Genomic DNA, 15,604 nt, shown 5'->3' with positions numbered 1-15,604 from the left:
CTATATGGCAATTCTTTGTTTTCTGATCATATATTTTTCCACAGGATAAAAAAGTAAATCATTGCACAGGGCAGATAGTAATCATTGCATAAGCAATTAATTAATTTCTTCTCTTTTCCTTTATTATCCCATGTGAGGTCTGTTATTCACTCCAGTTTTCTCAAACTACCCCCTGAAGATAGACCTATTATTCACTCACACATTTGCCACTGCCACCACATCTGAGTATTTCCTAATTAATTTAGTTATAAAAGAATTTTTTTCATCTGAATTTATACTCTTAAGTAAATAGGGTTGTTATTATCCTCATTTTAAACCCGAAAGATTAGGTATATAATTTTGATTGCTCAGCTGGATACTTTTAGGACTCAATTTGTAAGTTCTTCACATTGTAGAGAACTGTATATGTTCAAACCCTTCAATTTGCTTGGAGTTATAGGAATTTAGCAGATCTACGTAATGTAATTGACCCTTTGTGAAAAGGGATGAACTATGCAGAAAAAGCAGGAGAGTCCAGTTGCAGAGCAGCTACACTGCCCTTTCTCCTATCCCAAAACTCTGATCAGGCCCAGCCTCCACTTGGCCCATTTACTCTGTCCTGTTTTTCTTCACCATTTTTGCTACATTGTTCCCTGTCTCAAGCTCCCTTGTCTGATCAGCCCATCTCCTGCCTCTATCACATTTATATTTTTATTGTCTTCTGTCTCTACATCCTGTGAAGTTGGTACAGAGACAGAAATAAAGCATCTTAGCATTTCCCACATATATTTGAAAGCAGAGAAGTAGGAGTCCTGTGGATGGCAACATCTTTTATACAGCTCTCATTTATGCTCTTGTTCTCTGCTCAAGATGGAAGAAGATGTGATCATGTAAATGTAATGGGCAGGCACAAAGCAGCTAAACCAAAGCTACATAAGAGAATTTGATATTGAAATTTTTGAACTGTGAAGTACTTCATTTACATCTGTTACATTTCTGTATGTGAGGTCTGGGAATATAATTTCCTTGTTTCTAAAATGAGGAAGCAGAAGCTGAAAAAAACCAGAAATTTCATAATATGGGATACTACTGGCTGTCTGTCAGGCCACCAGTCACCATGGGAAATGTTGGTGTCTGCTCTATAGCCTGGGCTGCTGTGTAGCCAACAGCAGCAGGAGCTTTAATGATCTTCATGGACTTGCATCAGGAGGAGATGGGCAACATTGCTGGGATGTTTCACACATATTTGCTGACAGCAGAAGAGTAGTGAGAATCAGTACTTGGCTCCTGCCCCAAGCTGAAGAGGGGAATGTATACACATTTTTTACCTGTAACCCAAGCTGAGATCCCTTCTGTCCTGTCCCTATCCATCTGTACTGTTCTCATCTCTTCTTCATCTTTTATCCCTTGTTCAGGTTTTCAATGTAGTTCTTTCCCATTCTTCCATAAAGATTTCAACCTTTGTAAAATTCTTGGCAAGTACTTGTTTAATGTATAGGATACAAGGAACAACTGATAGTGTAGTAGAAGAACTGATAGTGCAGTGTAGAATCATATTTCTGGACTGCATAATTTGGAAGGATTTAATACTTCTATGGCTTTACCATGTATCAAATATCACACACGTGCTGTTAAAGCTTTCATTTCACATTTTACTGATACACGAAATCTTTGTATTTTACAACACATACAACTAATGTATAATGCAGCTTCCTAACTGGAATTATGCTAACACACTGATTTTTTTGTATCCCAACTAAAATATAAAATAGCAGAGACTTCAAATAATATTCATTAATAATATCAATCATATAATATTTACAATCAAATAATATAAGAATCCTAAAAGGTTAGAGAAATGTTTCTTAACAGTCATGCTTACTGTATTGCCTTTTGGAAATTGTGGCTCCAAAATTCCACTACTCACATTTCCTGGCTCTCAGAATAAAAAAGTTGCAACTTTCAATTAAATTGTTCCAGGGTCAGCATAATTTTTCCTTACCACCTATGCTTCTCATCTGTAAGGCTTCTTGCTCAGGTTTATCATGCAGATTGCACAATTTTTCATTTTTGCCCAAAGCTCAAATAGAAAAGTAAGAGCCTTTGTGCATAGTTTGTCAGCAGACTAAAGCAGTCACAGCCTAGTCAGTGATCTCCAAATAACAGAACAATATCTTCTGCTTTAATTGTCAGGTTGACAGCTTTAAAGCTTAGTGAATATTTGCCACCAAACTTTTCCAGTTTTAAGATTTTGGTTATAGTACTTGTGAAAGGTAACTAATTTTTAAAGGACCTAGGCACAGGATATTGATGAGTAAAGTTAACTATGATAGGAAAGCAGTTAACAGCCCATCCAATATTAAAGTATTCATAAATTAAATTCAGTCTGATCTTATCAAGGGACTTTTTCTTATCAGTTTTCTTTATTTTTTCCTTGTCATAGCAGGTTCAGGTTTTTCTAACAGTTATAATTACTTCCAAACTGTAATACTGTGGAATTATAAATACTGTTATAAACAACATTTTGAAGCACTTTAAATCTTATTCAAAACAAATTTAAAAAAGAAAAATCCTCAACAATCCAAATAGTCCAAAGCTAAAATTAATTATTGTTTTAAAAGGACACATTTTGTTCATCAGTAAATCAATCCCAGCTAAAACACAGTTTACTGACTCTCAGAATTTCTACTGGGTGTTCTGTCAATGTGAGAACCTGAGAACCCAGGTATCAGAGACTCCCAGGAAGTGACAAACTTATTTCTACTTAGTGCTACTTTGATGTAAAGATAATCACAGTTTTTTCAAAGGCCATTTTTGTATTTTTGAATATATACATATATGCATATACCTTATATATATATGTAACTAAATGTTAGCTTGGTCTATTGTGGAGCTAAATATCCCATTCTCAACATCTACCCTTGTTGCCTTGGGTCAATTTTCTGCCAGAAGATCCTATTATTGCTTATCCTGAATAATCTGAGAAAGATTTGCAGTTCAATCAGGTGCCTACCAGTTTGGGTACTTCCTGATACTGCTGTAGTATTCCCAGTCCTTCAGTCCCAAAGCATCTGTGTGGATTTTCTTGTTTTCTGTGGTGGATGTCTTTTGGTATTTCCTTTGGAGGAAGGAGTGCAGTCTCTTTTCCCTCACTACAATGGAACCTGAGAGCTTTTGTTTCCAACATCTCTTCTTAACTCAAAGTGAGGGACTCAGTCTATTTTTGCATGTTCTCCACAACAAAGTATGAGTCAGAATTTCTGTGCCTCCATCTTTTTTCCATATCATTCTGCTACAGCAATTTCCGTATTCTAGGTGATCTTCTACTCTTTCTCTTAACTTCTATTCACTCATCTCCCCATTCCCAGAGGTGTCACCCTGCAGTGTTCATATAGAAAAGTGAACTTTTCGGAAGCTCTGCCTGTTAGCCATGATTCTTCTTGAAAAACAACTCCATGCAGTACACTGTTTTCATGATACAAAGGATATCCTTACCTTATACTCCTAGGGAAAGTCTTCTATATTAATATATTATTAATTTTTACTGGTGTGATTTTACTGCAATTTTCTCAGCAAGAGCTGGGAAGAAGAGACAGGCTTCCAGAAATGGAGAAGCTCCTATTGTTTTTATTCTGATGAATATATAAAATAGAATATTACTGGAAAAGAGTAATATTTTCCTCCTTAGTGTAGTCATCTGGCAAAAAACAGAGCTTATCTAAATATAAATTTAAAATGCAGAGACAAAAATTATTTCCCTCTTTAGATAGTTAACCACATTATTCTTGGACATTGACCAGTGCCTATAGTATTTTAAACTTTGATAGCTCTCCCAATATACAGTCACTTTATGTACTCATAAAAGTTATTTCTGCAGAATTCTGTTTATCTGCTGGAGTGAATTCTCCACCTACATCCTGTGTTTTCCACTTGAGGTGTTTCTGATGTTCAGTTCCTGGATGTGCATTTGTTATTTCATCCGCAAAAAAGTATTATCCCTTGCCTTGCCTTGCCTTGCCTTGCCTTCCCTTTCCCACCTTCCCATTATTCCCTTTTCCTGTTGAGATTGCATCTGTTCTCCTATAAGAATGTAGCAAGACTGAGACCTGTTATATAGTTTTCATTCACTTTTGTCTTAGAAAACTACTCTTTGTTGCAAGAGAAATAACCATGTCCATTCATATTACCACCTTTTTATTCCTGTTGTTTGTCTTTTTTTTTTTTAACATGGAAACTTAATAGAAGTTGTCATTACAATTTTTCTTGAATAATAAGGTTGTTGAGTCTAGTAAGTAATTTTGTGTTAAGTTGAAATACTCCTTTGATGCTAAGTATGTATCGTTTAAATCTGCACACACTTTTTTAGAATTCTTTGATGCTTTAGCTAACTTTTGTATAGGAAATGTGATTGCAAGGACCAGATGTGATGTATTTGGAGAAATGCTAAAAAGTGCTTAAGTGAGCCATTTGTAAATGATAGTGTTTTATTAATTTATCTGAAATGTTGTGGTAAAAAAAAAACTGAACAAACTGTAGTTTTTTATGTGTTCTTAAATTGCAAGTTAGTGTGCTAGTCTAATTTAAATTATTAAAAACAAAATCAAGAAACATAGATCCCCAATTATTAGTTCACCTATAAGGAATAATCTTCCCCATTTTGCTCAACAATCCTTGGGCCAAGTGAAATTAGGAATCTTATGTGGTTTCAGTGGGTTTTTTTTGCATTTTTGTTTCCTGTATTTATTGCAGATTTCCACTTGGATACCTTATCTTTGATGGCAGCATGCATGCCTGGCCAGAACAGAACACCTTGGGCTCTGTTCCTGCACTTCTCAATACTCAAATGGGCACTGTAGGTTATACCTAGCATTTCCAACCTCATGTTGTGTGGTGTTATGATAATGTCCTTTGTATAGAAACCCATCATCTGCAGCAACCTCATCTCTGTAGTCGCAATAAGTTTTACATATGGAAGTGGCTGGGCTTTTTCTCTGTTAGAATAACTCATTGAGACTCCGGTAAGGTTGAGTCATTCCATTTTTCTCACCTAAGTTTGTCCACTTTTGTCTCTGAAATGGAAAACACTTGAGTTTTGTTTACATAAGACCCTTCATCATTGTTTTCATTACTCAGAGGTAGTCTTAAAAGCATGTACTCTCTAAAAAGCTCCTTAAAAGCCATATGCATATCAGTATCTCTGATGCTGTGAAATGTTCCATGCAGGCACAAAATTGTTTGCATGAAGCACCTTGCAGAATCAGGGCCTTAGTAAGTTGTCAATACTGTGAAATGCTCTGAAATGAGAGGCTTCCTTTGCATAGTGTTATCTGCAACAGCCAAACAGTTCATGGCCTGTTTCTTTATATACTTAATTATTCAAAACAAAAGAGAAAAGTAGCTTGTGTTTTTTTACTGTTTGGATTTGAATCAGTACTTAAAACCATTTGTCACAGTTATTACCAAAGTAGGCTCAATTCAGATGAACAGTCACTGAATTAGAGTAATTTTTTCAAAGCTACCTGTATGACTTAGAGTCTAAACTTCATTTTTAGAGGGAACATAAGTGGTGGGCATCCACACCCCTGCAACTTCTATATGCCTAACTTTGAAAATGGAATTCAGTGTCTGCAATAACAACTTAGGCAGTTTTGAAGATAAACTCCTTAGTTCCTAGCTCTTCACTAATCACCAAATATTTCAGTGTGAATGTTTGTTTGATGGTTTATTTTAATTTTTGAAACTTTTCTCTTGTCAGTCATTCTAGTTCCATACTGTGCAGTTTCTTAGCAACTATTCTGAGAGGAGCACTTAATTGTGATTAATTATAATTGAATTTGTGTAGCTATGTTAATATGCCCAATGAATCTCTCTAAGGCCTTCTTGTCTTGGAGTTTTTTTCCATTTGTACAGTTGCCTCTGTCTTCCTTGGGTTTGGTCATACTTCTTTGTCATTGAACTTGTCCTACGTAATTAATCTCATTCAGCCTGGCATTTGCTTGTAATCAATTCAAAGGTCTTTTCTTTGGCACAATTTGGTAATTGTGCAGATTCCCATTGTGGTGTTGATCATTTTTGCTTCAAATCAACAGATCATAACCAATTGCTCATTCCATCCAGATCTGCAAAGATCTGCAACATGATGCTGTGGTATATCCCAAGTGCTGAGGCAATCCCTATGGGAAGTTGCATAAACTATACAGTTGCTAAAAGGGGAATTAAAAATGCAGTGTTTTGCACTTTCTGTGTTTGGTCAGACTTGCCAAAACCCTTTAATATATACCCCAAAATAAAAGTAATTTTGTCACTCGAAGTCCTAAACATGATTGTGCAGATCCTCAGTTGGTGTAAATTAGCATAGCTCTGCTGCCTTTGGAAGAGTTACGCTAAGATACAACAGTGATGATCTGGGCAGATGCCCTCAGCTACTCTCTTGGGTTAGCATTCATGTTTGATTGCCTTATTTAAATTTTTTGAAGTTACAAAATTCCTTGCATTGTTTGGTTTCTTAAAATGGCCAGTTGCTAACTTGATTATGTGGTGTCTGTATCTGCAAAGTAACATCTGATTTTGCCATGCAGTTAAGTTCATCCCTTTACTTTTATCTCAGTGCTATTGGGACTTTATGTGGCACACATTTTTTGCAGCACTGTAGTATTGATATCAATGTTTTATATCTCTAAAATATCCCATATCCCTCATAAACACCTCATCATAATCTTCTTTTAGAATATTTTTGTATTTCCAGTAAGTGGAATTTACATTTGCTCATCTGCATGTAAAACTGCTCTTCTACCCTAACACACACAGAATTTCCACTGCTTCAAAGTCTGTTGATTTCTCTCCTTCCACAGATAACAACACTGTGCTCTTTCAGCATGGCCTCAGTTGTATGAAACAACCTTAAATTTTGAGGAGTACTTTACTACTGGCCATCATTAATTATTTTTGTATGCTTGACTGTGCTTGCACTGTACTCAGCTTCACCAGTATATGTTTTCTGTAATAAGGAGGCAGAGGAGGACTGAAGTATAAGCACATTATTATCATTAGGTATTATTTTTTGGACTGTGGAAAAAGACAGAAAAAAGACAGACCCTTCAAAAAATGAATCTGAATAAATTATATTTAAGATGTCGTTTCCAGAGTTATAATATTGACATGGTTTCATTCAAACAATGAGCTGTAGTCAGTCAGAATGATATTTAAAATGTCTTCTTCAGACTTCACGGTTAACAATACACCAAGATGACCAGAATGTAGTTTCCAAATTTTCAGACTGCAAATTAATAGGAACACCATTATGAAACCATATGATAGATTAAAAGAACTATAATTTATTCAGAAGAGATTACATACCCAAGTATTTTTCTTCTATATTAAATAGGAAAAGAATTAAAACATATATAAGAAAAACAAGTCATAGATTTTCTTTTCTTTTTTACAGGCAGAGAACTACTTTTTTCTAGGCCTGTCAGGCACTTTTCTTGAATACATGGTGCATACCAAAAGTATTCTAAGAATTACAAAATCACAACTCACTCCTTTTACTTGTAAAACTATGAGCTTAGGGTTTTTTTATTTTCTTGTATAAACTGATGATAGCTCAAAGAAATAAAATGACCCTGCATTAAATGCAATCTATTGAATGCTGAATTCAGAGTTTAATAGGCAAAAAAAACCATTTGTTTTTGACTCTATGATTGGAATCCCTGTTTCAGTAATGAATTAGATATGATGTCAGACAATAGGTAAAGAATAAAAAAAAATCTTCATTATTTCTTAAAAACACTTTTTTTTTTCTTTTAAATCCCAGAGTTATTCTTTAATGGGGAGTGAACTCAGTAATTGCTGGGTATTTCACAAATCAGTTTTAATTTAAAAGCTGTAAACGTTGGTTATGCTAGATACTGCAGAGATATGCTGGACACTGCAGAGAAAAATCACTGGTTTTGTTCCCCATGAATAGGAGTTGTAAAAAAATTCTAGAAAAAAACCCCAAGGGAATCATAAAAATCTATATGAAAATAACTGAATAATTTTTTAAAATGATAGATCATAGGTTTCTCCTCAAGGCTTCTCCAGGAACCACTGTAGGTGGTGGTTTGTTTTCCTCTGATGCACTAATCAAGCAACATCTGTCAGGAAAGCGTAAGTATTCTCTATAAGTATAGGTATAATAAACGAGGGGAAAGGGCCTTGCTTTTGAGTAACACTGAATTCAACTTTTGTGACTTGAGTGTGAAGAATCTGAAAGAATAAAATTATTAAGAATTTTTTTCTGTACTTTTTAAAACCAACTAAGGTTTAATCCTCAACATTCCTATTCACAGAAAAAGTCCCTTAATGGTTCTAATTCTTTACTGACACCTAATGCAAAATCTTTTAAAGTAATAGAATCATAGAATCACAGAAAGGTTTGGGTTGGAACAGACTGTAAGAATCCTCTAGTTCCAACCCCTCTCCCATGGGGAGGGGCATCTTCTACTAGACCAGGTTACTCAAAACTATCCAACCTGGCCTTAAATACCTCCAGGGATGGGGTATCCACAGCATCCCTGGGCAACTGTGTCAATAGAACACCTCCCACAGTCTTTAGCCAGCTTTGGATCCAAGATTATGTTCTGCAACTTTGAAAAGCTTTCCCTAAGTAGCACGTTTTTAATGGAGTGACAATATTACAAGGCCAAATTCCATGTAGAGTTTGCACTTCTTCCACTTGATGAAACCAGTTTCAGGTTGATACTATCATAGACAGGGCCCTATCACTATTTGTTTTTGAAGAAAAGAGTATTTTTAAAGTTTAATTATTCAAGTATTGGTAAGGAAGTTCTTAACTTTTGTTGGAATTCTATTTGAAACAATAAACCTCTGTAAATTAAAAATTATTGATATTCAATGCAAATGAGAAATAATTTTCTGTAAATTTTGAATGTGAAACTATTATCCAGAATACTATGTTTAATAATATTTTAACTGATTTCAATTTCATTTTTACAAATTTTTGTGTTAACTCTACTGAAGCCAGAGAAAATGCTGCTGATTCACGAATTGTAATAAGTAAGCATACCCAGACCACATATCTCAAATTTTTGCAAAATTCTTGTGAATGTTAATGTACCACAGACCAGATGTGTTTATATCTTCATATAAGGTCTTAAATAATCAAGAACAATCTCAAAAATATTTTTATTCCATCTTAAAATTCAAAAGATAGTGTGATTGTCTTAAAGGCTAAAAAAAACTTCTTTTTTCTGTTCTTGTCAATGAAGATACTTCCATTCAAAGGTAATGTAATTAATAAGATACTTATCCAAAGGGTGATTTTTCTTAGAAATTTCTCTCACCATGAAAAGGGGAAATTGGCTGTTCTAAAGACACTGCCAATGGATTGCATTCTGTGCAAGAGATGCAGTTGACAACTATGAGTACTGGGAAGTGGCAATCTATGGGAGACATTTCTGTAAGATGTAGTTTGCTGGATAACTCATTCCTCAGTTGACCTTCCTGTGATCTGGTATTCATCTTGAAATTAGTGTTTTTTCTATGTCTGAATGGGTGCTGAGTAGAATTATGCCTATCTCCATGCAAGAAGGTTAATAAGATGTTCTTCTTCCATGTCATGTGTAGCTGAGAATTCCAACCTCTGAGCTAATCAAAACAGAGAATTTATGTTGCAGCTAGGTTCCTACCCCATGTAATATTCTTCTAAGTCCTTGGCAAGAGGCTTTTATTTAGCAGGAATGGTTGCAAGGATAGTGATTTCTTAAAAAATATTTTGGCAGAGTTTGACGAGAAGATGTAAACATTTACTCTGATAATAGAAAGTTATGGTTCTTCCTCACCAGCCTGAAAAAACAAAAGCATTAATCAAAGTTTAGACAAGGTCTGCATGAACACTAACCAAGTCAATTAGAAATCAGAGTAAGGAGCAGTAAATACATGTTCAGGGTTATTTGACTATAAGCACACTAAAACAGGAAATGGTTTTGGAAAAGAAGTTTATTGCTTTGAAAAAATCAGAGGGAAACTTCCTTGTGAAAGTCATGTAAGGCAAAGTTAGCCTCTCATTGAGAGCTGCTTTTCTATCTCTGCAGTGCATGGGAGCTGTGAGCCCTGAGGTACAGCAATGCCCAAGCACTGTGTGCAGCCACGAGGCCATTGTCCTGCACAGCCCTTTATCCCTGGCTGGAACCTCCAGCCTCCCTGCCCTGTGCAGCTGCTTGGGAAGCTGTTCCTGCAGCTCTCAGACTGCAAACTTGATGTAGCTCTTTCATGAGATGCTTACAGTATAAACCAAGCTTGCTCCCCTTGTCCTGTGGGAATTGCAGAAGGGGAAATTGTACAAAAGCATGGACTTTCTGCCTTTGTTAACTTTGAGAATAAAGTAAGGAGGGCCAAAGTAAGAAACTACATGAGAGCATATCCCATGACAATGAAAAGCACAATTTATTCTCAAGTGCTCTACTTAATGATACCTTGGAACATTCATATGGAGCTGGAATTATTACTTACGTGCTGTTCAATACAGTCTCAGATTCCAATAGAAAAATGAAGAGTTTAGCTTGAAACTGTTCTAATGGTCTTATCAAAGTTTCCTGCCTTTGCTGAAGGGATATCTCCTTTGTTCTCATAATGTGCAAACTGCCTCATCCACTCTGACAGGTTAGGGTGAAATGACACCAATTTCAGGTTATTGAATACTGTACTAAGAGCTCTGTTGTTTCTTTTACTGCTACCCAGACAGCTGCAGCATCCTTTCAGGGGGAGCAGGAAACTCCAAAACAGAGGCAGATGGATGCCCAGAGTAGAAGCTGAGAGTATTATCTCGGGTACACAGTCCCTCTCACTGATCAGGATGTTTGTTGTGATCTGCTTCATCTACCTCACTGAGAATTTCTGAGCATTCATTAACTCTGCAAGCTGGACTTCAAAATCATCACTTTCAGTTGTTGAGAACATACATAAATACAAAGAAATACACAAATATTTTGAATATAAAAAACTATACAGATAAACTTCCTGATGTTTGAAATTTGAACTATCCAGAAGGGACTGGAATCAAGGGAAAATGATAGTACGTGATCTTTCTGGAATACAGTCTTGAACTAAAGGTTGCATCTGTACTGCCATTAGGAGGCCAAACAGTATTCTCTCTGATACAGCTTTTAAGATGCATTACAGAATTGTAAAATCATGTAGCCAGGGGTATCCAAATGTTAGCTACTATAAACTCCTGCTCAGAACAAGTCCAGTTGGAATAGGTTGTTCAGGATCTTGTCCATTCAAGTTATGAGTATTGACAAGGCTAGAGTTCCCTCAACCATTCCAGTGTTTGACCAGACTGATGTTTGGTTATTTCTTTTTTCTTCATCTATAATAAATTAGCTTTCTCATGCTGAACTTTATGCCTGTATTAGCTGTCCTTCAGCTGTGCAGCTCTGAGAAAACTTCTGTTATTCCTTCACCACACCAACCTGTTAGGTATTCGTAGACAGCAGTAAAATTCACTTACACTCATAAGAATGAGCAAGCTAGCTTCCTCAGTCTTGGATATCAAGTCCTTCAAGTCCAAAACCATCTGGCAATGTCTTGTAGCAATGCAAACCTGCACCTTAGCCTTTGTGTTTCTGAGAGTGCTGGGAAGAAAATTGTACCTTCTTAAGTGTTAGCTCATTATATCTGATTTGTCTTCCCAGTGGAGTCTATGTCGAGGATGGAATACTTGTAGGAATGGGCATAACTGTGGTAATGCCCAACAGTCCTCCTTCCAGACACATTCATAACTAGACTCTCACTAGGGATTTTTCTCTTCAGTATGAATTAAATATGTTTACTGCATGTCTGTGGTAAGTTAGCACTCAGTGTGGAGTATGAGTCTTAAGTCAGCCACATGGAAAATTAGAGCAAGTCCGAGAGGATTTCAAGAATCAGTATAAAGTCACACAGAAAATCAGCAACAAAACTGGATTTTCTTAGCTGCACTGTTCATTAGCCTTCTTACTAGACCAGACTGCCTCTCACAGTCTGATACAATTCACACTCAGTATTTTCATATTTCTTCACTTAGGCTTCTGACAAATGTTTCTAGGCCTAGAGGGAAAAAAGCTGCTTGTTTTCATGATAGGAAAACTGGAGTATTTTGCTCACTTGCGGTAGACACTTCACTCCAAAACAGAAAGTAGTATCTCTGCTTTATCTATCTGGGAAAGCAAAACTCTTGAGTTTGCTCCCTTTATCCAAATGTTAGTCTGTCCCTGTTACTGCATGATATATGTTCCTAGAGAGAAACACAGACATGCAGAAAACATGTAAAACTCCATCTAGTGTAAGGAACTTCGTGCTACAATAGCACTTCTCAAGGTTACTAATAAGCACAATGCGGTGGCTGCATATGGAGCAAAACAACTCTCAGCCTTAAGATGCAATTTAGTTTAGTCACCTAAACATTTTACACCAAACTATTATTTTTACCTTACCTTTCTGAATGTGTGCTGAAAATCATCTTTTTAATTGTTCTTTTGAAACAGGAGTATAAGAAAAAGGCTGTTAATAATGAAGAAAATCCCAGTCCGTTACATTTTTTGTCACTTGGATTATTTTAATGGGCTTGGAGTTTTTTTGCAAACATCTTAGTGCTCATGCTGCGCAGGATATATTTCCCAGAGAACTCACAGATGTTTACAATCCTATTGATTTATGCCTTTGCCATAATGCTAGGCTGAGAGAACTCACATTAGAGGCAGGACTCTTGCTTCTTTCTTTATTACATACATCCAGAAGTATTTTGTAAGCTTGGTCTTCCATACTTCATATACTAGATGCACCTTTTGAAGAAGGACATATAAATTAGACTTTCTCCATGCTCTTCTTCTTCCTTCCTTCCTTCCTTCCTTCCTTCCTTCCTTCCTTCCTTCCTTCCTTCCTTCCTTCCTTCCTTCCTTCCTTCCTTCCTTCCTTCCTTCCTTCCTTCCTTCCTTCCTTCCTTCCTTCCTTCCTTCCTTCCTTCCTTCCTTCCTTCCTTCCTTCCTTCCTTCCTTCCTTCCTTCCTTCCTTCCTTCCTTCCTTCCTTCCTTCCTTCCTTCCTTCCTTCCTTCCTTCCTTCCTTCCTTCCTTCCTTCCCAGTCAGCTTTTCCCCCCCATACATTTGATCCAACTCTCTCCTTTCCTGTGATCTTGTAGAATCCTTCTCTTTGTTGCTTGTGCATGCACAAGTTGAACAATAAACAGATAATTAGAATAGCTAAGGAATGTTGGCTTGTATCCAATCTCCTACCAATACCTTCAGTGGATTCTTAAGGCCACAGACTACATGAAATCTGGTAATCTTTTTTTCCTCTTCTTTTAGTGAACCTAATCTGATAGCTTTTCTCAGCATTCCTTGCTGTGATGCTGACCTTTTTAAGTATTCCAGATTCATAGATTTTGAAGCCATTCCAAACCTCCATGAAACTGACAGGAAGTGACAGCTTCAGGGTCATACTGCAATGCCCATCAGACCCTTTGTCAATTGCTTCACCTAGGACAAGATATACAAAGCACAAAAGAGCAGAGCATGGGAGAGGCAACAGCATAGAGGTGAAAATTCAATAATTACTCTATTGATAATTTTAAGGTGTTCAAGGTAACCAGCAGGTTACTTATTATAGTGTACATTTCTTATCGGGGAAAAATTATCTAGTTTAAAGAGTGAATTTTCAAAGTACTCAACATTCAGCCTAATTTTAATTCAATTTTGAGCTAAAACCCCCAATTTCATCATAAACAGAAAGGTTAGGCTGGTTATATGAGCTTTTGAAGACATCTTTGAAGGTGAATACCAAATGTTATACCTGTGTTACTGTCTTCAAGTGCTTCACTTGAACCCATTGTCACATGCAGGGAGCTACAGAAATCATGTTGCTGCCTATTCTGCAAACCTGGCCCAATCTTGCTGTGCAGTGACTGAGTGGCAGATATTTTTGAGAGGCTTAGTGGTTCCCTTATTAATAGACCAACCAGGAATAGGACATTCTTCTTCACAGACAAATGTGTCCATATAAATTCACTGAAAAAAGCCCATGTGGGTTGGTTTTTCGTTTGATTTTTTGTTGGTTTAGGTTTTTTGTTTGTTTGTTTGTTTTTAGCATAGGCTTACAGCAATGCTATTAGGAGACAAGAGAATCTGCATGGCTTTGTTCCTAGTTGTAGGGCATGTTCTCTTAAGGCTATCCTCTCCTGCATTTTTCTCTGTACCTCCATCATTTTGTGTTATCCCTTCACATACAAATGAAGCTTTTTCCAAAGGCTGAGCTGTTTGGAAGTGAACATTTGAATTTGCATATGTTGGAACTGATTCATCCCTGGTGCCAGGAAGTGCTCTCTGCTGCAGGGAGGGGATCTGCAGCTGCCCGGTGCTGCCTCCAAGGCAGGCGATGCTGGCAGGAGAGAAAGCGTGGGCAAGGTGCCCGGGGGAGAGCTGATTCACAGCTTCCCCCTGGCAGCTTCTGAGCACAGAGCACCCCCTGGGTAGTGCACAGAAGCTATTTCACATTAGGCACATACCCTGCCTTTGGCAACTGGCATGTTAAGGGGGTATGTGCTGATGCTAGATGTGAGAACAGTGGGCAGCACATCATGGCACTTGCTGCTGAGAAGCTGAGAAGTCCTGACTGGTAGCAAAAGAGGCAGCATGCAGAGGTGGTAATGGAGGGCACAGGAATATTTTTTCTAAAGCAATATAATTAATTTAAACCCATCGGGTATATCTGTGCATTCGAGTGCACGGCAATATTTTATGTGCCAGCATGATGCATTTTAGGCTGCTTATAGGAAAGTGGATTTCAGTGTAATTAAAAAGCATATCATGTTCTTTCACACCCCCACATAGTTAAAAAAATGCAGGAATGCAGTACAGATAATAGCAGCAGCTAAGGAGAGAAAAAGTAGTACATGCAGAAAATCAGGGAATTAATTAGATCTTACCTGAGGAGTATGCAGTCAGTACACCCCAGTTCAGAACCATTCAGTTGCTGGGGATTTCTAGAGGCAAGGAGAAATACACAGAGCAATCTCTCTGCAGAGATAAAAGACTGAAGTTACTCCATGAGGCTTCTGAGCCAAAATTATTTTAGTCTCACGCCTGGACTAGCTCCATAGGCCTGGAATTGTTCCTTCATGGATAGAAACATTATACAATGAAAGTGGCAACAAATCTTTCCATTCTACACTTCTTCCCAATCTCCAATCTGCACTTCTCCCAATGTCTTCTGAGAAAGCTCAGTAATGTCCCTCCAGGAGGGATCCTTGTCTGGATCTCCCTGCTCTCCTGCCCACTCCCACTGCATTGGGAACTGTATTGGATCCAATGCAAAAAAAAAAAAAAAAGCCCTGACAAGATGAAAAAAAGAATTTTTATTTTTTTTAATTCACCCATTTTCCCTCCCATCACAATTTTTTGGTTTTGCTGGCTCTTGTCATTTCCCAAAATCCTTTTCCTTTATATCTGCTGCGGGTTTGGCATTTTAGTTTCCCTATTACCTCCAGTGAGACCTGTCATATCAGTAGCATTCTGCTAAGTGAGAAATGCTATCAGTATTTTACATGTGGAAAAATGATATTTAGCACTTTTGCTAAAACTAAATTTCTG

General features: G+C 37.0%; 1 protein-coding gene across 15 annotated transcripts in view; it reads left to right on the top strand.

Annotated features, from left to right (window-relative positions):
- Positions 1–15,604, top strand: part of MYT1L (myelin transcription factor 1 like) — a 310,510-nt gene that overhangs the window by 254,720 nt on the left and 40,186 nt on the right. The window contains exon 17 of one of the 15 annotated variants that reach the window (XR_015802716.1): positions 4,729–4,831. The exons of the other annotated variants lie outside the window; for them this stretch is intronic. The gene's annotated coding sequence lies outside the window, so the exon portion shown is untranslated. The remainder of the gene's footprint in view (positions 1–4,728; positions 4,832–15,604) is intronic. 15 annotated transcript variants of the gene reach the window in all.

Source organism: Sturnus vulgaris, chromosome 3, assembly GCF_052056855.1.
Source record: "Sturnus vulgaris isolate bStuVul1 chromosome 3, bStuVul1.hap1, whole genome shotgun sequence".
Taxonomy (NCBI): Eukaryota; Metazoa; Chordata; class Aves; order Passeriformes; family Sturnidae; genus Sturnus; species Sturnus vulgaris.
This window is presented reverse-complemented; position numbering and strand designations above follow the sequence as displayed.